Here is a 23,203-nt window from a genome sequence, read left to right on the forward strand (position 1 = left end):
CCCAGCCCAGAAGGAAATGAAGGTCCCCAGGAAGAGAGCAAGGGACACTCAGTCTCATTGGGACTGCTGGGCTCCACTTCTTAAAATCTATTCAGACTCAAAGCCCCCAAAGGGAAACAACGACGTGAAGTATTTCCCCATCCCTGGAGTGTTATCAGTGGGGGATGTCAACACCTGAGGACTCCAGAGGTCAGAGACTCAGCCAGTCCAACCCTAGCAGCTGGCATCAAGGGAACCTCGGATATCCTTCAGTTGGGGCGCAGAAGTCCTGTCCCTGCTGAGGAGTCTCATTTCCCCCAAAGGTACTCAATGCCAGTTCAAAGAGGGCCCTCTCAGCCCCTTTCTCCCAATTCTTGCCCTTACTTCTCCCAGATACAGGTTGACTTCCTCCTACTTCCTGGGTCCCCTGGGGCCTCAGTCTATTGACTGGCTCCCTTCTTCCACCCAAGCCTCTGCAGAGCCCTTTCTGCCTATTCACAATCAGCTTCTAAATGTAGCCAAGTCTCTCAGTAAATATCCATCTACATACACCCACACACACAAAGGAAAATTAAATTAAAGAATCTGCTCCTTGTGGGGGGTGGGGCGGAGCCTAATTGCTAGACTGCTAAATTGCATGAAGCCCCAAATTTGATGCTCAGCACTCCAAAAACCTGGACACTGCGGTCCCATCATTCTGGGAGACAGGAGAATTGGAAGCTTAAGGACCACCTTAACACTACATAGTGCGTTAGAAGCCTGTATGTGCTGCCTGAGACTCTATCTCAAAACAAACCAAAAAAAAAAAAAAAAAAAAGCCTAAACAAACAAACCCATAGAACTCAGCTCCTGGAGCTGGGGACAGCTTAGCAGTTAAGAGCACTTGTTGCTCTTACAGAGAACCCAGGATTGATTCCCAGGAACCACACGGTGACGACTCTCAAGTCCCAGTTTAAGAGGAGTGGATACCCTTTTTGACTTCCAAGGACAGCAGGCACCAGTGGGGTTCACATACATACAAGCAAAATGCTCAGACACAGAAAGAAAATAAATAAATCTCAAAGCAAACCACCACGGCAAAAACCCCAGCTCTTCAGACATGCCCACGTAGCAGCAGGAGCAGAAAGCTAAACTACAACAGAGAAGGAACCGTTTGTGGAAGGCAGGACAAGGGGCAAAGCCATCACTGAAGAGCTGGCACCGCTGGAAACATCGCACAAACCCTTGGTTCCTCCTTTTCATTTCTAGGGAAAACAGAGATACACCCACAGCCTGAGGAAGTGTGCCAAGGCTCAGGGCTTCAGCGGAGCCAGCTGGGAGACATTCTTATTCTCACACATTGACCAGTTAATTCTTTTCCGGGGAAAATCCAGCAATGTATACATGTATGCATTTATTAGAATGTAACAGTATCTAGGTGGGCACAGCATGGAGGGGCGGGGGGAGGGCCTTTAATCCCAGCACTCGGGAGGCAGAGGCAGGCAGATCTCTGAGTTGGAGGTCAGTCTGGTCTCCATAGACTTCCAGGGCAGGCAGGGCTACACAGTGAGACCCTGTCTCAAAACAAAAGGTACCAGTAGCTAAAAGAAACAAATGCATTAGAAAACAATAACCAGAGCAATTGAGGTGGCTCGGTCAACAAAGGTGTTACTTTGGGTCACTGATGGTATGGACTAGGATTTCCATCCCCACCAAGACCAGGCTGATTTGGGCTGATGCCGTAAGTTACAGCCACCTACCTGACCCTGCCTACCCTGGGCCATTCATCACGCCTCCCACTGAATCACAACCTCTCTCTGGGACTAATCCTGCCAACCTAGACAGCTGCAGGGCCATAACTGACGCAAAGAAACAAAGTAAACCCAAGAGAATTTCCAGGTAGGAGCCCTCATACTGAGCGGTTCAGGCAGGGACCAACACATGAGCCGCTGGAAAAACGTTTTCAAAAACAAAATAACAAAAAAACCCAGGAGGCCGGGACTCCCTCCACCCAGCTCCAGTGTATTTAGGCCTTTGATTTGAGGACTTTCCTTTGTGGGATTTCCGCTTAAGAAGCGCGTAGGTGGCTTTAGGAACCCACACAAGATCAGAGGCTGGGGTGATTGCGTGTGCAGTTGAGGGGCTGGGGCAGCCCTACTACATCGGATTCCTCATTCTTTAGCAGAAAGCAGGAAGGTCAGAGCGGTGTTGGGGGAGAGGTAGGCACTTCGGAACCGGGTGGGGTTGCAGCAGCTAGATTGCCCTGGACGTGAGAGATTAGAGGGTCCACGAGGAGACTTTTAATCTCCAGCAAACGAGAGGTTCAGCAGAATGACAAGCAGATGAGAACTTCTAGCCCCATGCAAGGAAACTGAGGTTAGGGGGCTCGCCCTAACTGAAGAAGCGTAGATAGGATCTACGTAGATCTCCCAGCCGCAGCCTCTTCCAATCCCATCAGGCTTCCAATCCCACCTCAATTGTTCTCATCTGGAGAAGAGGCGAGAGCGCGCTGATCCCCGGACCGAGCGCTGGGATCAACGGCTCCATGCCGGCTTTCCTTGCTATCCAGCTCTTTCCCAGCCTATCCCTTCCACCTGAAGACCCTTCCCCGTGCGGCGGGTCCGAGGCCGGAGCATCCGGAAAGCCAGCGCCGACTCCTGGCCCGCAAGCGCGCGATGGTCCAGTTCTCTCCAGGACTCGCCCCGCCGCGGCCTCCCAGATATCCTGCGCGCCCAAGGTCGCCGAGCAGCACTTTGGCAACGGGCTTCGGATCCCCAGTCGATCCCCTCCCCGGTGGACCTCACCCACCAAGATCCGACGGGGCAGCGGGGTGACTCTCGGAACCCTAGCCGGCCCAGACTAGCCCGTGCAGGGCTCAACTTCGGGGCGCAGCTCGGGTACAGGCGGTGATGGAGGGACCACAGCGCGGAACTGATGCGCGGACAATTGTCACCTGTGGAACAGGTGGCCGGGCGGGGACCCGGGTCTCTGGGGCCTCGAGGCTTACCTCCCCGCCATGCTTAGATCAGGGGAGCCCTGGATCCCAACGAGTACTCCCGCCCGCTGCCTTGACCCCGAACCCCAAGTACCTCTGGCTCCCGCGGCGGCGGGCAGCTACTGCGGCCCTGGAGGGCGGTGGCGTGAGCACAGCGGACAGGAGCGCCGCCCCTCCAGGCCTGGGCGGGGTCAGTTCGCCCTGCCCCGCGGGTCCCTGTACAACCTTTCGCTTGAAGCTTGTCGTCAGTGTCGGGAGCTCGGAGGGGGTGGGGCGGGGGGTGTTGACTGATCGGGGACCACGACCTGAGTCATCGCTAGCCGGTAACCAACAGGTGTGAACCGCTTTCTGAGCCTCCGAGCCACCCACGCTACACGGCACGCAATCCTATTCTGAGACCCTCGGGTTCTCTCTCTAATCCATGCTGCGCTCGAACTCCTAGCAGTCCTCCGGCCTCAGCCTCCCAAGCGCTGGGAAGACAGGAGTGAGTCCCCAACCCGTGGTTCCGTTTTCTCATTTTAACAGATGAAGAAAAAAAAATCAAAAACAAAAATTCAGGCTCAAAGCGGTTTGGGTAGTTACTTGAATGTTCTGCAGTTGAGAAGGAACGAGTCTGATCTTGAGTCGGCCTGAGGCCACTTCCCAGCGTCTATTGAAAACACTCTCCACTCCCTGGCCTGCTGTGATCCAGGAAAGGGCTGGGCCCACTGCAAGCTGTCCCTTAGAGGCAGTTTCCCAGCCAGCTCTCCTCCCCTGCTGGATGTCCGCCCCCATTCGTCACTCTCACCACACAAATCGGCGTCCAGGACTCTGAGAAAATGGAAACACCCTATCCCGACTCTCAGAACAGTCTGGGTAAAGAGGTTTTGAATAAGTGAATCTGTAGACAACTCTCATCCCCCAAACCCGGTTCTGACATTACCCAGCTCTTGGGTGTGCCCACCCCTTCTTTTCCAGGAGATCCTCAGCCTCCAGCTGACAGCCATCTGGCCAGCCTGCCCCTCTCATTCCCATTAGTGCTCCTTACTCCAGGGTTTTTATTTTGTTTTGGATTTTTCAGACTGGGTCTCATTTTAGCCCACAAATTTCTTGGTAATGGATATATGTATAAACCATCGTGATTAAACTAGTGACTTGCCTCTGCCTCACAAATGCTGGGAAGACAGGTTTTTCCCACCTGAAAACCCAAATAATGCCATGCATAACACTACACACCTTTAAACTCGGGAGGCAGAGGTTGGCAGGTCTCCATGAGTTCAAGGCAACTTGGTCTACGTAGTGAGCTCCAAGACCACCAGAGTTACACAGTGAGACCCTGTCCCAAAACGACTACATACACAAACAGACCCTCAGACAAGGGTCTGGGAAGATGACTAGCTTGGAGAAAGTGTTTATTAGACAAGCATGAGATTGAGTTTGAGTCCTTCCATCCATGTTAAAAAAAAAAAAAAGTCCCCGCAGGGTGCAACTGTAATCTCCATATTTGGGAAGACAGTTGTCTAACTCAGAGACATCTAACTCTTGGTTCAGTGACATTCTGTCTCAAAAATTAACGTTATTGTCATCCCAGCACTCAGAAGGCAGAGGCGGACAGATCTCTATGAGTTCCAGGCCAAACTAGGGCTACAGAGTCGGGGGGGCCCAGAGGGAGAAGGGTTAAGGGTTGAAGATACCCTCAGCAGTTAAGTGTTTGCTGTTCTTCACGAGGAGCCAAGTTTATTCCTAGAACCCACATCAGGTGGTTTACAACAGCCTGTACCTCTAGCTACAGGGAATCTGGCGCCCTCTTCTGGATTCTGAGAGCACCTGCACCCACACATGCACACACACACACACACACACACACACATACGAATTTTAAAAAATCTTAAGAAGACTGTTGGTTTGTTGTAGACTGGTGCTGAGACATACTGCCCTTCAGATAAACTACATTAGCAGAGGTTCGGAAGCCATGACAGGGTCTTGAAGGAAGGACGCCTTCAATCCCAGAGAATAAGGGTTTCTTTCTTTCTTTTTAAGGTTAATTTTTATTTTATGTGTGTGTGAGTGCTTCTTGCCTGTATGCGTGCGTGTCTGTGCACTGTGTGAATGCCTCGTTCCCACAGAGACCAAAAGAGGACATCAGATCCCTTGGTACCAGAATTATAGATGGTTGTGAGCCACCATGTGGGCGCTGGAAACTGAGCCCAGGTTCTCTGTAAGAATAGCAAGTGACATAACTAGTGAGCAGAGGCAGGTGGATCACTGTGAGTTCGAGGCCAGTCTCATCTACAGAGCAAGTTCCAGGACAGCTAGGGCTGTTACCCAGAGAAACCCTGTCTCAAACAACAACAACAACAACAAAACAAAAAAACAAAAAAAAACAAAAAAAACCTAAAAATAAAATAAGAAAGGAAAAAAAGAGAGGGAGAGGAGGTTTTAATTTTTATTAATTTAAAGATTTAACAGTTATCCATCTTCAGGCTCCTCAAGTTAAGTTGAGGTTTAAGTAAAAGCCAGAGTCATCCCTATCTCAGCAGCTGTCAGTCAAAGTGTGGTCCCGCCTACTGCGGACCATCCTTGTCTCTCCTGTGTGGTGAATCACCACTTGTCAGCCAGCATGGTGACTCTTTCTGAGAGAAAAGTTTTCCCGGGGCTGACCCTAGTTCATGACCTTCTTCTCTCCCAGCACAAATTTCCTGGAAGGAAGTAGGTGTTTTTTAGGGTTCATTGCTTCAATAGTCTGATTGCCAAAGTGTCCCTTTAGAAAGGTTTCATCCCTGCTATGCCTGTTATAATGCCTGGAATCACCAGGTGGCAAGGCACTAGCTAAAGTCAACTTATAATTTGAGATCGTCGTGGGCCTGGGTTGAAGGTGGGGAAGGGTTGGGAAACAGACTGCAAGGCCAGACTAGACTGGCTTATCAATTTTCTCCTCCACCAGAGAGCTGCGGGGGAGGGGGGGTGGGGTGGAAGGGGGGCTGGGCGGGGGAGCGGCTGTGCACAGGGTCTGTAACCTAACACCCAGAGGGTAAATGGTTAAAGTTTACCCAGACCCTCTGCAATGAACAGGTTTTGGGAGCCCTGGGAAGGCCTCGAGGTGATACCATCTTAGCAAGCCTGGAAGCATGCGGGGCTGAGGGCAGGTGTTGCACCCGCCTGCCTAAGTTTCTCCAGGGTGAACAAGAGGACTCGAATGGACGCTTTAGGAGGGACGCTGAGGTGCCAGGAAAGAACGGGTGTAGAGATGCTGAAACTCTGGCTGTGGAAACGGTCTAGAGTCCCATGTGTGCTCACATGGGGGTTTGGGGAGGGTTTCCCAAGGCAGAGAACGAAGTGATTCAATTTTGAAAAGATCCAGGGGCTGAGGGCGGAGCTTCCTAGTGGAGCTTGCCTAGGCTGGAGCAAAGGTAAGGCCCTGAGTTCCAGCCCCTGCGCTGCAAAAGAGAAAAGGAAATGAGGTAAGGTCTCCCGCTCTGCCCCCCCCCCCCCATATGCTCAGGGGTCTGATCTACAAGAGCCAAATAGTTCTCTTACCACTGAGGAAGTGCTCCTGAGTAGGAGGTGGAGGGAGGGGAAAACAAGCCATTTGGAAACACTTTGAAAATGTTTTATCCTGCAATAGGGATGGGTCTCAGCGGCAGAGTGCATGCCTAGCATGTTTGAGTCCTGAGTCCAATCCCCAGCCTATATAAAACAGGTATGGAGGTACACAATTTTTTGTTTTTCTGTTCTAGTTCGGTTTGGTTTTGGTTTTTAGAGACAGGGTTTCTTGAAACAGCCCTAGCTGTCCTGGAACTGGCACTGTAGACCAGGCTGGCCTTGAACTCCCAGAGACCCGTCTGCTTCTGCCTCCCACGTGCTGGGATGAAGAGGTGCGCACCACTATCATCCCGCGGTGGTGCACGCCTTTAAACTCAGCGCATGAGGAACGAAGACCAGAGAATCAGAAGTTAAAGGTCATCCTAGGCTTCCTAGTGGATTCCAGTCCAGCCTGGAGTAGATAAGCCCCTCTCTCAGAAAAACAAACCAGAGCTGGAGACACAGCTCAGTGGTTAAGAGCATTTGCTAAATGTTGCAAGCAAAGGGGCAGATATGTGTAGTTGGTACAACAAAAGCTATATTTTTATCATGCCGAGGGTCTCCACACTCTAAATTCCTAACTACGCTCCCAAGCCTGTCTCTCCATGGCTGCTCACCCGTCTCCAAGGTTAGGTCCAGTCTCTAGCAGAAGTCTCTGATCCGAGGGCCTGGGGATCCTCTCCACCCGCAGGGCAAATCAAGGTGGCATCTCTCCAGGTGTGCTGCAGAGCATTGCTCTTGGCCTCTGCTTTTGTATACTGTCCAGTGGGTGTCATGGGCATCCAGTCTTGGTTCTCATTATCTTGAGTAAGTGAAGTCCCTGGGTTCCAGTTATCAGGTGCAGCCTTGGATGTACTGGGGAGCCTAACTAAGCTATTTTTACATGTCTAAAAGGCCTTTTTTTACTATGTCCATTATGGTCCTTGTGGCATAAAAAGTGTCAATGAGGACCACACATAAGAATGCTTAACATCATAGTTCCACGGCAAACTGCAAATTTAGGCCAAAGCAGGCAAAGGAGAAAGCATACAGCGAGACAAATGGAAGGAGAGAACTCTCAGCCAATGGAACACACAGGGTTGAGCAAAACACGGTGACACAAGTGTCTGATGTCACATCACAGGACACTGCAGTGATCTCTACAGCACACGCGTATTTTCCCAAATTTGTATGTACTTCCTCGGGGTGTGGTATGTGCCAGGCGGAAAACCCCATTCAGAAATAAAAGGTAATGCAATCACTTTCAAACAAAAATGTTGTGGAGTAAATGGTACCTGTACCATCCGTACTACTACGTGTACTACGGTACTACGCCTGTAGTGCGGAGCCTGCACTACAGGACCATTCGTGAGCCGGGCAAGGGCCTGGAGATTTAAACGCACAAAACACACAGAGGGATGGGTCATCCTTGAAACAAGAATGCTCCTTTATTGTGTACCAGAGCCACTTATTTATGGATCCTTAACTGATAGCCACGCCCCAGCCAAACCCACCAGAAACCACTCCCCCACCATCAGGAACTCCTGAGGGTCTCATGCTCAGAGTAGCTACAAACAGGAAAAAACAAGTTGTTTTGCTAAGAGCAGCTACAAGTGTAACAGGTTGTTTACAGGAAATTCAGGGGCTGGGTACCCAGCAGGTGTGGGAGCTGTAGGGCTCCGAGATGAGCCACTGAGCCGAGCATCATCCTGACCTAATCAGAATCAAGCACGTGGGTCAGGGCCGTGGGCCAGGTATTTCTCCTTTTTATTAATGAAAAGAGCACCTACGAGTCCAGTGAGTTTGTAATTCGCTTCCAGTGCTGTTTTCAGCTTTGTGTTTGCTAATCTTATGGAAAATCAAGAGGTGGGTATAGAGTACCAGCAAGTCTGGCGAGTCTCCAGAGGTGCCCGTCTTGGGTCTGAGACCAGGCTATACAGATCACCTCTTCTGGAAAAAAATGGCATTTATTTGGTGGGGTAGAAGCAAGAATCTAGACTACAACTCTCCTGGTGTCGCCAAGGAGACGAAACATCTTCTGAAGAAGTTTCTTCAATCACAGTCTGCACAGATGTGTCTGCTGGAATCGTGCATGGCTGGTTTGCTCCTCCAGACAGTCTCTGGAGCCCGCTGTCATAGCCCTTCCAAAGTGAAGTTTATTAAACAAGCCCAAAATAATCATAAAGAATTCACATGCTCAGGGGCTGGAGAGATGGCTCAGTGGTTAAGAGCACTGACTGCTCTTGCAGAGGACCCAGGTTCAATTCCCAGCACCCACGTGGCAGCTCACAACTGTCTGAAGATCCAGTTGCAGGGGATCTGACACCTTCACACCAATGCACATAAAATAAAGTTAAATAAACCATAAAAATTATTTTAAAAAAAGAATTTACATGCTCAATGGTTCAATATAATGTATATGAAAAGCCAAAAGCTCTTGTTTATCCAGTAGAATAAGTTCCACATTGGAAAGCAAGAATAGTCAAATCGAGGCAGCCTACCAACCGCATGACATCAGATAAAGAGCATTTCCTGAGCTTGCTAACTTTATGAACATAAGCAATAAGCACTCTGTTTTGAGTGCAGCTGATAAATGTCGGACTTTATCTGTCCTCCCAGGGTCTATCCCTAGTAATCTCCATTGACTGTAATTATCACATGTTAAAGGCGAGAACAATGGAAATGTCATTAATGGCTTTCCTGGCCTTTCCTAGTGAGTCATCTTTGTGCTCATTGATATGCATATATAGTGACATATATATATATAGTTATAGTTATAGTTGTATAACATACCTAAGTCAAAAGCATGTCCTGTTCACAGATTAGGGTAAATATCCTGGACATGTTTGCCTGTCCTGGGAGATGTGCTATGATTCTATAGCATTATATATAGCCCCACAGTCAGGTTCTACAGAACAAGAAGGGGAGGCCAAGATGTCCATGGTGATGTTACAGATATCTTGAGGACTCCATTGCCACAGTCTGTGAGTTGGTCAGAAGGGATCAGTTCTGATATTTGCACTATTTAGACAGAGGGTGGGTGGCCAGAAAGGTACTGATCTTGAGTCAGATGGTATATTCCTCCAGGTAGCAGAATCCTCTGTATTAGTCCAACTAGTCCATAGGAAAGAATCAGTGGGTATAGCAATCTGTCCCCAAGTTTCTTAGGCAATGGGTATGTGTAATAACCTGGGGCCGCATTGTCTGGATAGACTAAGAGTAAATGTATTCTGTAGAATGCATGCTCATACCAAGAGGTTTGCCTTGGTTCTGGTAGAGTCTTGTAGACTGCCGTTTCTGTTCCAGATCCTGTAGGAAAGAGCTGAGACAAGTCTGTCTTTACTCCTTGAAAAGTGAGTCTTGCGTGGAGATCTTCTTCTTCTTGTCTGTTCCTCTGAGTAAGTTGTAGCAGATAATTTTGAGAGATCTGGTTGACTACAGCTAGTCTCTTCAAATATCCAGCTGTATATTTATGAGTATCTGCCAAAGTTGGTTTAATAAATTTAGTTCCAGATGAAGGCCTATAAATCGGTTTGTGAGTAGTAGCTAGTCCATCGGACAAGGCATTATTAGTCAATGTTTATGGGTTGGTATGATTTCTGCTATATCTACATTGATGTCCGAAAGGACAGAAGGTGTTAGCCAGCTCTGTGTGAAAAGCCAACTGACACAGTCCAGCAGCATCACTTGTCAGGGTGTTCTTCCCGCAAACCTGTTCCTGAGGAGTAGGGAAGACTGCTATGCTCCTAAAATCAGGCTCAGAGCAGAGTTCCTTGGGTGGGAGCCATGCTTTGAGATTGAAGGTAAATGAGATCTTCTGGGTCCTAGGTGTAATTTAAATCTTGCAGGCAGGCTGAGGTCAGTCATTATCATGGGCTTGCCAGTAACCATTGGTGGGGAGGTAGGAGGGTTGACAAATGCTGGCTTGTAGTGGGCTGTGAAGAATTTGCTGCTCTCATCCAGTTCTCCTCGATCAATGATGCAGGATGTTAGGCTGCCTTCTTTGGTTCCATTGGATTTCTGCATTATGGGGAAGACATATACCTCATTGAATTGAGACCCTGTGCAGTGTTCCTGCATGTGATATTATTGAGTATGGGCTTATGGACCACAAAACGTCTCCAATGCCACATTCCTTGAGTTGTGGTACTGGGAGCATCATGTAGAAATAATAGGGACGTCCTAGGTGTGTCTGTTTCCAGGGTTCCAGTTTGGAAAGATCCTTGCCTGCAGTTTTCCACCATTGTAAGGTTCTGTTGTCTGCCTTTTTTGTTTTTTAATGTGATACCATGGCACAAAGGAATGATAGGACCTAGGGCATCCTCGGGATGCAAATTGTATCATACCCACTCATGTTGATGTAATCATATACATTTTCATGTTTGATCCCTGTAGTTTCATTGTATTGGTAGCCAAATGGGGTTCATTTCCCATGTATATGGGGCACAAAATGCTTAGAGAAATTTGGTGTTGGCTATTTCACAGTCAAACATGGAGTCTGCCATGTCTAGTATCTTGTCTTTTTCTCTCCTTGTTCTTCACTGTAAGGTGGCAGGATGATTTAAGAGCTATTTCTCTCCAGTGGGAGTTGTAGATGGCTATTTCTCCAACTCTGTGTTTCAGCTTCAATGAATTTCTTTCCTCAAAATTGGTGTTTTCTGCTTCCTCTTGGTCACTGGTGACTGTGGCTCTCAAAATCGAAGCAGGCGTTAACCTTCCTCTGTTCGTCACAATGGCTATACCAAACTGTATCCCAATAGCTTCACAATGAGCATATTGAGCATCGAATGCTTTCTTGGTGTATGTGACAGTTAGAAAGAACTGTTCATGATCCCAGTTTTCCAGTTGGACTCCGTCAAGGTATAGTAGGGTAAGTCACCAATATCATGCTTGAGTCTTGGTCTACTTGTTTTATAACTGTTGATATGGTCGCCTCCACTATAGCTTCTTTTATTGTCCCTGTTGCTGTAGACGTGGTTGTTGATAATGTCCCTGATTCTGATGAGCTCAGTGGTGTTGGCGTTGGTGATGGCGAACTGGACAATAGGAGCTTGAGCTTGACTCGTTGGGTAATGGTAAAGCTTATAGAATTCAACAGGATGAGTCCCAGGAACAGTGTCCTGGGTGCCATGGCGCAGCATATCGATGCCATGGTGTTGCTCCATCATGCGTTCTGGTTTATTTCCTGTTCAAGTTTCTATGGCCCTGCCTTGCCAAGTGCTCCTTCCCTCTCTGTCCAGGCACCAGTGTTAGTGCCAGTGCTGATTAAATCCTTCCTAAGACCACTACTTCCCTTATGAAAGGGCAAGCCCAGTGTATTCGGTGTGGTCCTAGGCACATTATGCTTGTAGATCATCTAACTCTCTAAGATTCAGATCTTCTTTCTTGTCTGTGGTCCAGATTGCATTGTCTGTTCCAGGCTCCAGGGCTTCTGTCTCCTTTAAGTCTTGATTATTTCTGTCCCTGTAAACACATTTATGGGGAGTTATTCTGTGTGGTCTGGAAATATCCGGTGGTTGCTCTAAGTCTAATTTAATAGCCTCTTCTAAGGGAGAAGCTCTATTCAATCTTGGTCTAGGATTTAACTCGTAGCAAGCAATTTCAATAGCCTTCCTTAACTGGTGTCGTTGAGTTTGAATAACTTGATTTTGAGCAATCCATTCCATCATGCTATATTACCAGCTGTAGGTGTTACGTGCTAGATGGGAGTCTCATTGTATGTCCAGAGTCTAGGGCTACTTCTAAACTTCAGATCTGGTAACATTTGTTCCTTGAGCTGACTCAATAATTATTGGGCAGCTGTATCTGGCTGTCCAACACCAGAGGGTATATAATGTTGCCGACTGGTCTGGTTTATGACTTTCTTGGGCTAGTTTAAGCTCTGTGCTTACATCTACAAGGGTGCAGGCATATAGGGCCCCTGTGAGTATTCAAGAATCCAATTAAATCTATTTGTAGTTTATAATTAAATTGTCTAGGAGACCATGTTACAGCTGGGACTTGATGTATGGATCTGGTTTTAAGTGCTGGGCAATGGTGGCAGTCTCTAATGACCTGTTTCCAGGTACATTGGGGCTCTTTTTATGAAACCGTTGGCACAGAGTGTGTGTCCCTACATGTCCCAATGTCTTAACCCTAGGATTTCTTCCTTACTGGTTATACTACTGCTCCCAGGTTTCTGAATTTCCCAGTCAGGGTACCTTTTAATAATTATTCTCATAGGGTTGTCCTGATTCAGTTTGGTTCTCCATTTCCCTAGTTTTTAGTGTTAGGGTAAACTTTCAAGTTTACCAACTAAGTGATCTACCGTCCTTTCTGGTTCGTACTGAGTGTGTTCCCTAACAAGTTGTAATATTCCAGTCTTACGTGAACACGATGCCAATTTGTCTGCCAGTCCGTTATGTTTGGACGTCTTGCCTGTCTTGCCTGTGTGGGCATCTACATAGGCTACATAAATTTTGATGGCTTTGCTAAGTTTTGCCAGCACATAGCTGTACCATTGCACACACACTATGAACTGGAGAAGATAGAGATTTTCCTTTTGCCTTCCTTAGCTGTCTAATAGCCAGTAATGCTGTTACTACTTCAGTGTGCTGAGCTGATTTAGTGGTTCCTTCCTCATTAATAGCCATTCCATCTCCCAGTCTGCAGGCTGCCGCTTTCCGGTTAGTTTTGGTCCCATTGGCTGTTGATGAGCCATCAGTGAACCACGTGTTAGCCAAATGTTGTGACCATTTCATTGGTCCCCGCAGTCCAATAGGTATCTCTTTTCAGAGAGGGATGAGTGGTTTGGGGTCTGGGAATTATAGGCAATTGAGCTATTTCTTCAGTGCAGGAAGTCACAGATGCCTTTGCTACACATCCTGGTCCCAAAGGAATTCAGACAGGTACCAGTTCCACTGTAATACCTTTCCTTCTATGGCTGAGCCTTTGAAGGATGCTCTGCCTTTAAACGGATCCAATCCTTCATTAGAATAGACTCCCTTATGGCCATAGATAGGGTGGTTGGCAATGACTGGGTGTAGGATTCTGCATGCCTCATAAAACGTCCAGATTTGTTTCTCAAAGAACGAGTATCTATTCTGCACATATGGGAAACACTTGCAACAGAAGCCAACAGGCAGATGCTGATGAACTCCATTTTGCTTTATGAAGAGTCATGTTTTCATAGTCCCTAATAAACATGATATCCATAATTAGAGTATCTTCTGGTTCAATATTGGTCAGGCTGCATGCTCAGAGTGCTCAGAGAGGAGCTTACAGGCTGTCTCAAACGCTTCTCTTTATTCCTCTCTCCGTTGGAAACCAGTTGCCTTTCTAATAGCCCTGTAGAGGGGTTTTATGATAATCTGTAAATATGGTATGTGGTCCCTCCAGTTTGCAAACGTACCAATCAGGTGTTGCACCTGAGTTTTGTCCCTGGGTGCAGAGATATTTAAAATCTTGTGCAATATGGTATCTAGGACCTGCGGTCCTTCAGATGTCCATAACACACCTAGAAATTTCTCATCTGTCCCTTTCTCCCTGCCTTTATTAATGGTCCAGCTATCATGTACTGGAGTATCAAGCACTGTCTCCATTTGGTTTTGAACATTATCCTTATTGTATCATGCAATCAAAATATTATCTATATAGTTTAAGAGTAGGCAGTCCAGCCTGATGGTGGTGGCTCACGCCTTTGATCCCAGCACTCAGGAGGCAGAGGCAGGCAGATCTCTGTGAGTTCAAGGCCAGCCTGGTCTACAAACCAAGTTCCAGGACAGCCAGGGCTATGACACAGTGAAACCTTGTCTTGAAAACAAACAAACAAACAAAAAAAGAATAGATAGTCCAATATAGGTAGCTTCTCCAGAGACTGTCTTAGTGTCACATGGGCAATGATCGGGTTCTTCACATAGCCTTGAGAGCTCTTGAATCTGTGTTGTTTACCACTCCAGGTGAAGGTAGTACTGTCTCTGGAGTCCACATGGACTGGTATGCTAAAGAACATGTCTGATAGCCTATGGTGCCAAAGGATTTTGGGTTGTAATTCCTAATCTTTAAGCAAATATCATCTGCCAAGCAGTGGTGGTGCATTCCCAGCACTCGGGAGGGAGGCAGAGATGGGTGGATCTCTGTGAGTTCAAGGCCAGCCTGGTCTACTCAGTAAGTTCCAGGACAGCCAGGGCTACACAGAGAAATCCTATCTTGAAAAACAAAAACAAAACACAGCAAAATAATGTGTCTTCCACATCAGGTAAACTTTCTGGTATTTGTAGAGAAAGTTAATTACTTCACTGACTATTTTGGCTTCTTTGCTGGTCAGACAGAACTACTGAAGTCAAAAGATAATGTGGGTTCAATAATATCTTCCCTCGATAATTGAATTGCAATGTCTTTGATGGTTTTATCACCTCCATGGAGGGGCTTTTGCTTGGTAAATGATCCCTTAATTTTGGAGAGTTTTATAAGAGGGGATTTAGACTTGGGTGATATATAGTCCAAGGGTTTATTTATTTATTTAAAAATATTTATGTATTGACTTTTCAATTTTGTGTATATGTGTATGTATGTGCTGGACGCTATGCACATGGGTACAGGTGCTTAAGGAAGCAAGAAGTGTCATATTCCCTGGAGTTGGAGTTACAGGTGGTTGTGGTTCACCTGATATGGGTGCTGGGAATTGAACTCAGGATCTCTGGAAAAGCAGTACAGTCCTTATTTATTATTTATTTATTTATTTGTTTATTATTCTTTTGGTATTTTTGAGACAGGGTTTCTTTGCAGCCCTGGCTCTCTTGGAACTTGCTCTGTAGACCAGGCTAGCCTCGAACTCACAGAGATCCATCTGTCTCTGCCTCATGAGTGTTGGGATTAAAGGCGTGCACCACCATTGCCTGGCCTGGTTTAAGATTTTTAATGTGATGCCATTGGGGAAATAATTTGAGGAGACATCCATCCTCAGTACACGATTAGATGCTGGTATAAATGTTGTGACAATATTTAGAGGTAAGTTATAGACTAATAATTCGATAGATTCTGTTATTGCTTTGAATGGTTTTCTTGCTACTCCCTCAATCCTAACCTCAGTGTAGTGGTTTGGCAGGGGTGGGCAGAGGCTGCAAGTTCTCACCCAACTCCTTGTGTCTGTCAGTCAGCCACTTCATTCTTGAACCATTCCCGTGATCTCTGCTGGGATCTATAGGAAGTGTCTGGGGTTCTTTTTTGATTCCAGAGTTGTTGATTGCATCCACTCTTTGGTCTGCCTAGCTATCTGTTTCTGAATCGTCCTTGGGGCTGTCTTATTAATATCTGATCTCCTCTTCCAAATGGTCTTATATCCCTGATTTTCTGACAGAATGGAGGGTTGGCTCTGGGTGGCAGCCTTGCCTGGCCTCTGCTTAAATAAAGGCCACCTTTCAGGTGAGACTTTCCATGATGCTGGTTTGGTTTGATTCTGTACGTTAGACTAGAGACATCTTCTCTGTCTCTAGTTCTCCAGGCTAAGGGAAGTAGTCAATGGCTTCCCCAGTGGTTTGGCAATTGGCCAGAGTTGATATCAGTCATTCTCTGTCATTAATTAAAATTTTCCTCATGCTAGGGAGTAGCGGCAGCATCCGTGGTGTTGGGCTGTGTCTTAGGGTTTCTATTGCTGTGAAGAGATGCCATAACCACATGAGTATTGTTGGTTAAATATCTAGGGATAGCCTTAACCTTACTGGCAGTTACTGGTAGAGAGACCTTCGTCGGGCCCTTACGAGCTGCCTCCAGAGGCCCCAAGTTCTGTCCCCAGTGCCTAAGTTAGGCTACTCACACCACCTGTAACTCTAGCTCCAGGGAATCCCATTCCCTCTATTGACTCCCGTGGATACCACACACTCGGTATATTCTCACACAGATACACAAGCACACATAAATAAAAATAAATCAAGACGAATCAAGGGGTGGCAAGATGGTTTCGGGGTGAAAGTGCTTGCTTCTAAGTCGTCCCACGTGATAGTCATATTACCAGATTTTAACACACTTATTCTTACATAGACCTCCATGAGCACACATGTGTGCGTGCATACACGTAAATAAAAAAAAATAACAATTGGAGTAATCAGACCAGGCATGTTGGGATATCCCAGTACTTAGGAGGCAGAGCCAGGAGGATTAATGTTATTCCTTTTGGTTTCTGGTTCCTTTAAGAGACAAGCCACGCCCACTCCCAGTGACTTCTGACCTCGTGTTGCCATCTTGGTCTCTTTCTGTTCTCTCTCTTGGCGTGTGCACACGTTTCATTTTTCTCTCTCCCTTTCTCTCTGTCTCTGTAGGGCCCCGGTCTCCCCTTACTCCCTGGGGTGCATCTCGAGGACAGTTTGGTCTGCCAGCTAAAGCTTCCTGCTGTCCCTGTGCTCACTCTGCCATAGCCTGGTGATTTAGCTGTAGGGCTTTGCTTCATCTTTGGTATGGTAATTCCCACCTGCCCGGGAGAAGTTCCTACTGCACCAGGTTCTTTCTCCACTGCTGCTGTTGATCTCCCCCAACCCCCTGCCTGGGAAGGAATCCCCACACGGCGCCAGGTTCCCGCCTGGCTGGGAGGGAATTCCTTTACTGGGGCCAGAGTATATTAGTTTGGAAAAAAGCTGAATAAAGTGGCATTCGGCTGTTCTCTTTCAAATGACCTAGGTCTCTTGTGTGTGTGTTTCTTTCAATCTCCAGGCCTTTGCCCAAACTCGCGTGAGGTACGGTTGCGCGCAAACCGTACTGAGAGGGTAACACAGAATCGGGTGTTACAATTGGAGGCACCGCTGGGATCAGCAGCAGCTACAGTTGGAGCTACAGCTACTCGTCTGCGGAGACGCATCTGCGAGATTTGGGAAATAGGGATCCCTGAGAGATCGCCCTCGGGAGGCTGGCCAGCCGGTAAGTGGGGAGCGTGTATTGGCTTATGGGTGTAAGTAATTCTGTTCCAATGTTAAGGGGCCGGTTAAAGGGCCAATTGATAGTGCTTTTAGAGAAGCAAGGCAAGTAAGGCACCGGTATTAAAATAAGACAACACAAGAGTTCCTTAAGACAGTTTTCTTTTGTGTAAGGTAGTTAATTGCCTAATTTTTTTTGAGAGAGTTTAGTCCCTGGTTTCTACACACAGGGGGCTTTAATATTACTGTTTGGGAGCAGGTAAAGGCTGACCTTCAAAATTCACTGAAAGAGCAAGGGCCATAAGTTTTTCCCCATAGCAATATTTTTGCTATGGCACTTAGTCAGAGATGCTCTTCTCAGTGATGATGTAAAAGTAAAAGAGCAACTAGAGATTTTAAACAAAACCCTTGAGGAGATTCAAAAAGCAGAATCTGTGAATTCTATTAAGAGTTTTGAGGAGCAAAACGTTAAGAGAGTTGGGGATATAAAAGAGGAAGAAAAAATTCTAAAAAAGGAGATTACTACTAATAAAAAAGAAGTTAGTAAAAAAAAAGAAAGGCAGCTTTGCAGCGTCTGTCTTTCATGGGAGGATTATTTGTTATGGAGAGGTAATATGTAGAAAAATTGCAAAAAGACCACATGAAATAATGCCATCGCGGGTTTCCCCCAGCATAACCTTGACATGTTAACTGGTAAAGGACAGTATGCTGGCTTAGCATTTGTGCTCAGATAGTGGCCGTGGCACACGGCCTGCAGCTTAGCGTGCTGGTGCTGGCACCGGCTGAGGTGCAGGTGCTGCGCGAGAGAGGCTCGGAGGCGGAGCGCGTGGCGGCGCGGTGTCTGGAACCCGCACAGCCACAGCGCTGGGCCGGCTGCACCCTGGGCGCGCTGCTGCTGCTGGCCAGCTTGGCCCAGGCGACCCTGGCGGTGCTGCTGTACCAAGCGGCTGGCCAGCGAGCCATGCCCGCCGTGTTGCTCCTTGGGGATGTGGACTCAGCTATGCCGGTCATAACAGCAATTAGCCTATAAAAACGCTAACAGATTTTGTTGGGAGGCTATATGCCCCCATGAAAATGTCAATTTAAATGATTTTATCCGGTGTGCAGGAACCTTGCTGGCACTCAGGGTCAGGTTATTGTTTCTGCCCTTAGGGAAGGTCAAGGCGGAGCTAGATCTAGGAATTGTTTTCATTGTGGAAGGTCAGGACACTTCTAAAGGAACTGCCCTACAGGTAAAGGGGCAGTTAATCAGCCCAGGGAAAAAGCCAATTATAGTGGCACGTGCCTTCAATCCCAGCTCTTTGGAGGCAGAGACCTACAGATCTCTGTGAGTTCAAGGCCAGCCTGGCCTACAGATTAAGTTCCTGAAACAGTTAGAGGCAGGATGCATAGTGACATCCACTTCTCTCTGGAATACTCCTATCTTTATTATTAAGAAAAGGCCCGGATGTGTGGGGCCGCCGGCGGTTCGGGGCTCTGGGTCAAGGCCGGCTGTGCACTCAGGCTGCCGGGTGCAGCATCGCCTCAGCCCTGCGGGGCTGCCAAGGAACGGGCAACAGGGCGGTCGGCTCCTCCCCCGCCCCCCCCCCCCCCCCCCCCGCGTTTCGGGGGACGATGGTACGCTCCTCACCGGGGGCCATGAGCACCAAGCAGGGTCACGCCCACATCGCTACCTAAGGGACAAAATAGGCGCACACTGGCAAAGCGCACAGCTAACGATGGCCAGATCCAACTTCCTTTTGTGAGTTGATAATTTTTCCCTCTCAGCATAGTCCTACTGGAGTATTTTGGCAAAAAGGAACCATCCTATGGGTACCTGATAAGGTCATTACACCATATACCCAGGCAAAAATAACTTGGCTGCAAAATTTTGCTATAGATTGGTTTTTGTTTTTATGCACTAATCCCTACAAGTTTGATAATCATTATCCTTCTGATAAATTGGTCACCTTTTTCAAAAATCATCCGGTGTGTTTCCCTAAAGTTATTTCTTTGCAGCCTCTGGCAGAGACAAAAAATGTATTTACTGACAGTTCCTCCACCAGGAGAGCTGTGGTGGTCTCCCCTCCTGATTTTGACATTCAGCCCATTGATACTAAATCTGCTCAGGTGACTAAATTGATCACTGTACAAATGGCCTTAGAGAAATATGCTAACATTCCATTTAACCTTTTTACTAACAGTCAGTATATAAGCAAAATTCTTGCGCCTTTGAAAACTGCAGCTTATATTGCTTCTGTATCTCAAGTCCAGATGCAGTTATTGGCTATTCAAACTTTGCTTTGGGCCCAATCTGTTCCCATGTATGTAGGGCATTTGCGGGCTCATATGGACCAGCCTACACCAGCGCTGGCTTTGCTAAATTTTGCTCTGAGTTTTCTATTTCTCATAAATCGGGTATACCCTATAATCCCCAAGGACAAACTATAGTAGAACAAGTGCATCGCACACTCAAAGCTTACTTGCATAAAACAAAAAAGGGGGATTATAGTTCCACCCCCAGGAACCATTTGTTTTTTATTTTATACATTTTAAATTTTTTGACTGTTGATGCTCATTCCCAGACCGCTGCTGAGCGACATTGGCAGCCAAATTCTTCTGGGATGCCTCATGTTAAATGGAAGAATCTAGCAGATGGCACCTGGTATGGTTCAGATCCTGTACTAATCTGGGGCAGGGGAGCTGTCTGTGTCTTCCTGCAGGATGCTGCCAATCCAATTTGGGTACCTGAGCGTCTGGTGCGTGCTGTGGATTTTCCTGTCCAGAATCCTGAAGACAGGACAAAACCAAGAGATCCAGCAGACACCAACCTGCCAACTGAAGAGCTGCTGGGTTCCTGAGAAGCTGGCTGTGGTGGTCCGAGTGCCAAGGACTTCCTTTACCCATCTACCCTTCCCATGATATTGACAGCTATTGCTGTGGCTGCCAGGGCGGCTAATGCTGCTGGATTTTTCCCTTATTCAGTTAGTTGCTTCTGCTAGCGCTATGGATACCCTCTCAGGGTAGGTTGCAAATGCCGTGGCCGTTCAAATTGAGCTAAATTTACAATTGAATATTGCAGTTAATTTTGCTGTTGGTTGTGGTTTTTTACCTCTGCTAGGTCACAGAAAAGGCTTTTTGCTGTTTTTCATGGACCCTGGAGTACAAGATTTACTAATTGGCTATTATTTATTATTCTAGTTAGCTATACCAGGGTTCCTTCCACCAGTGCTGAGACCTTACTTAAAGGGCTCCATTTTGGGCAGATTAATTAAGGATTGAGCAGGCACTGTCTCCTTTTGGAGTGCTTATATGTGCTAGGGCATCATCCTCATGATTTCATGGTGCCAGAGCCGAAGGCAAGCTCAGGTCAATGTTGCCATGTGGCAAGACCTTTTAGCTATTGCCCCGGAGTATTTTTCGGCATAAATCTGGCTGAACTTGGTGATGGGTGACTAGTGAGCCAATGACGGGTAAGGTTTTTGGGGGGCTGCCCCAACCTAAGACAGGAAATGTGTTTTGACCTGAATGCAGGTAAGGGGCTTTGCCTGACATCCATTGCTACCCAAGAGAGGCATAGTCATATAATTTATATAAAAGGGGGACCTGTAGGGCCCCGGTCTCCCCTTACTCCCTGGGGTGTGTCTCGAGGACAGTTTAGTCTGCCAGCTAAAGCTTCCTGCTGTCCCTGTGCTCACTCTGCCATAGCCTGGTGATTTAGCTGTAGGGCTTTGCTTCATCTTTGGTATGGTAATTTCCACCTGCCCGGGAGAAGTTCTTATGGCGCCAGGTTCTTTCTCCACTGCTGCCGTTGCTCTCCGCCCCCAACCCCCTGCCTGGGAAGGAATCCCCACACGGCGCCAGGTTCCCGCCTGGCTGGGAGGGAATTCCTTTACTGGGGCCGGAGTATATTAGTTTGGGAAAAAGCTGAATAAAGTGGCATTCGGCTGTTCTCTTTCGAATGACCTAGGTCTCTTGTGTGTGTGTGTTTCTTTCAATCTCCAGGCCTTTGCCCAAACTCGCGTGAGGTACAGTTGTGCGTGAACCGTACAGAGAGGGTAACACAGAATCGGTGTTACATGTCTCTGTCTTTCTGTCTCTCTCTCCTTTAAGTAATAAATGTTTAGCTTTATGTTCAGCTTTATGTCTATTTACTATGTCTTGTAAGCTTTTTATCCGCTGTCTGCTCACCCACCCGCTTGGGTGACTCTCCCGTCCGCATGGCAGCACCAGCCTGTCTGGGATGAGCCACTGCTCTCCCGTTCACTGCAGGGAATCTGCACCGCTCTGGCAGCCATCTCTACCTGATTCGCGGCTGCTCTGCAGCCCACTTCCCGGGGATCTTGGGCAGGCCGCTCGGGGGCACGCCAGCATTTTTTAAGGGATATTATTTGGTGCTGCGACTCAGATATTTGCCCACCCCAGATTTCCACCCGGGGGTGGAGCTCTGGCTTCAGGCGCCGCCCGGGGCTCCGACCTCCCTCCTGGGGCACAATCAGAACCAAGGACCTCCTCTACAATAACCCACGTGTTCCATCTGCCTGGGCAGGCTCCTACAAACAACACCAGCCTCTAATCGTGAGTGTCCCCATTTTGGCCAGCTTAACTGCCCCTTTTGACCTGGGAATTGACCGCTGAGGTAGGGTTGGGGGGACTACCCCCAAACGCGGGTCTTTGAGGCTGTGGTTGCTCCCTTCGCTGACATTCAATTACAGCTTGCATCCTCTGTTAAGCCCGTGCCTGGGATGGCTTGACCATGGCCAGCCCCCAGCATACCCGCACCTGGGGGCCCAGGGTCCCCAGTTCTTTCTCTTTCTCTTTTTTCATTCCTTTCCTTCCTTCTTGTCGTTCTCACGGTTGGCTGCTATGGTGCATCCCAGCTGCTGTTTTCTGAGCAATCTGCCCAGAACCAGGTAGGGCCATAGCACCCATGTGGATTGTGGATGCCCGGCCACCTTGCCCTGGGTATTCATTTCATCTACATCTCACCTACACGGGGAGCCGTTCTCTCTGTAGGCTTGAGGTGCCACGGTTTTTGTGGGTTTTTCACAGCCTTGACCATGGGAAGCAAGCCATTCCAACCTAAATACAGCCTCATGCTTTGATGCCTTACTTAAAATCCTCCACACTTATCCATCTTTCTTCAAAAAATGGCCTCAATATAACTTAGGGGGAAGTTGTCTGTTTGCGCAGGTTTTCACAATTCAGGCTCTGGCGGCCCCCGGCTTTTAGAATTCTTGCCGACTTTTCCATTCCAGCCGTGGCATGGTGCAGTTTTTTCGGTTCCAGCCTTGTGCTCCCCTCTGTGGCTTGTGGTACGGCATGGCGGCTCAGCAACAGGGCAGATCACGCCTTCAGATCACTCTTCCTTAAGCTTAAAATCCTTACAGCTCAAAAATTGTAACTTTTCCCCCACAACACGTGGTCGCTGCCATGTTCACTGGGGTCAGGTGACTTTTTCGCCATCGTGGCTGAGAGCTAGGTCACATGACCAAGCTCTCCCATTCTTATGTATGCCCTGCCTTTCTCCCCTCCCCGGTGTTCACTGAAATCCTCTTGTTAACACTAACTCTGTTACAGGTGTTTTGCACAGTGATATGCTTTTGATAGGGCCCATCAAAAGCATGCACGTTGCCCAATTCTTGTTCATTCTTTCTATGTATAATAATTGTTCACTACATCTCATTTCAGACTACAAAATCATAAGTCTTATATTTTAAACTGGTATGTACTTTTAACTCTCTTATATTTAATATTAAGCTGTTCTCTACCATTGTCAGTTCTGCCACTAATCTTATATTACAAACAGTTTTCTTTCTTTCTTTCTTTCTTTCTTTCTTTCTTTCTT

The 23,203-nt window shown here is 47.5% G+C and overlaps 1 protein-coding gene and 1 long non-coding RNA gene across 4 annotated transcripts in view; one reads left to right on the forward strand and one right to left on the reverse strand.

Annotated features, from left to right (window-relative positions):
* Positions 1 to 3,458, reverse strand: part of A4galt (alpha 1,4-galactosyltransferase (P1PK blood group)) — a 36,954-nt gene extending 33,496 nt beyond the window's left edge. The window contains exon 1 of one of the 3 annotated variants that reach the window (XM_048445004.3): positions 3,048 to 3,458. The gene's annotated coding sequence lies outside the window, so the exon portion shown is untranslated. Of the gene's footprint in view, positions 1 to 2,965 lie in introns of all 3 variants that reach the window. The other 2 variants (XM_085678497.2, XM_085678499.2) reach the window with 2 other exon arrangements.
* Positions 3,459 to 6,007: 2,549 nt separating this feature from the next.
* On the forward strand, positions 6,008 to 21,313 carry LOC148118988 (uncharacterized). The gene is made up of 3 exons (XR_015735568.1): positions 6,008 to 6,393; positions 17,177 to 17,380; positions 20,079 to 21,313. It is a non-coding gene; the product is annotated as an uncharacterized LOC148118988 (long non-coding RNA).
* Positions 21,314 to 23,203: the final 1,890 nt, after the last annotated feature.

The sequence above is a fragment of the Myodes glareolus genome, chromosome 19, assembly GCF_982192425.1.
Source record: "Myodes glareolus chromosome 19, mMyoGla1.1, whole genome shotgun sequence".
Lineage (NCBI taxonomy): Eukaryota > Metazoa > Chordata > Mammalia > Rodentia > Cricetidae > Myodes > Myodes glareolus.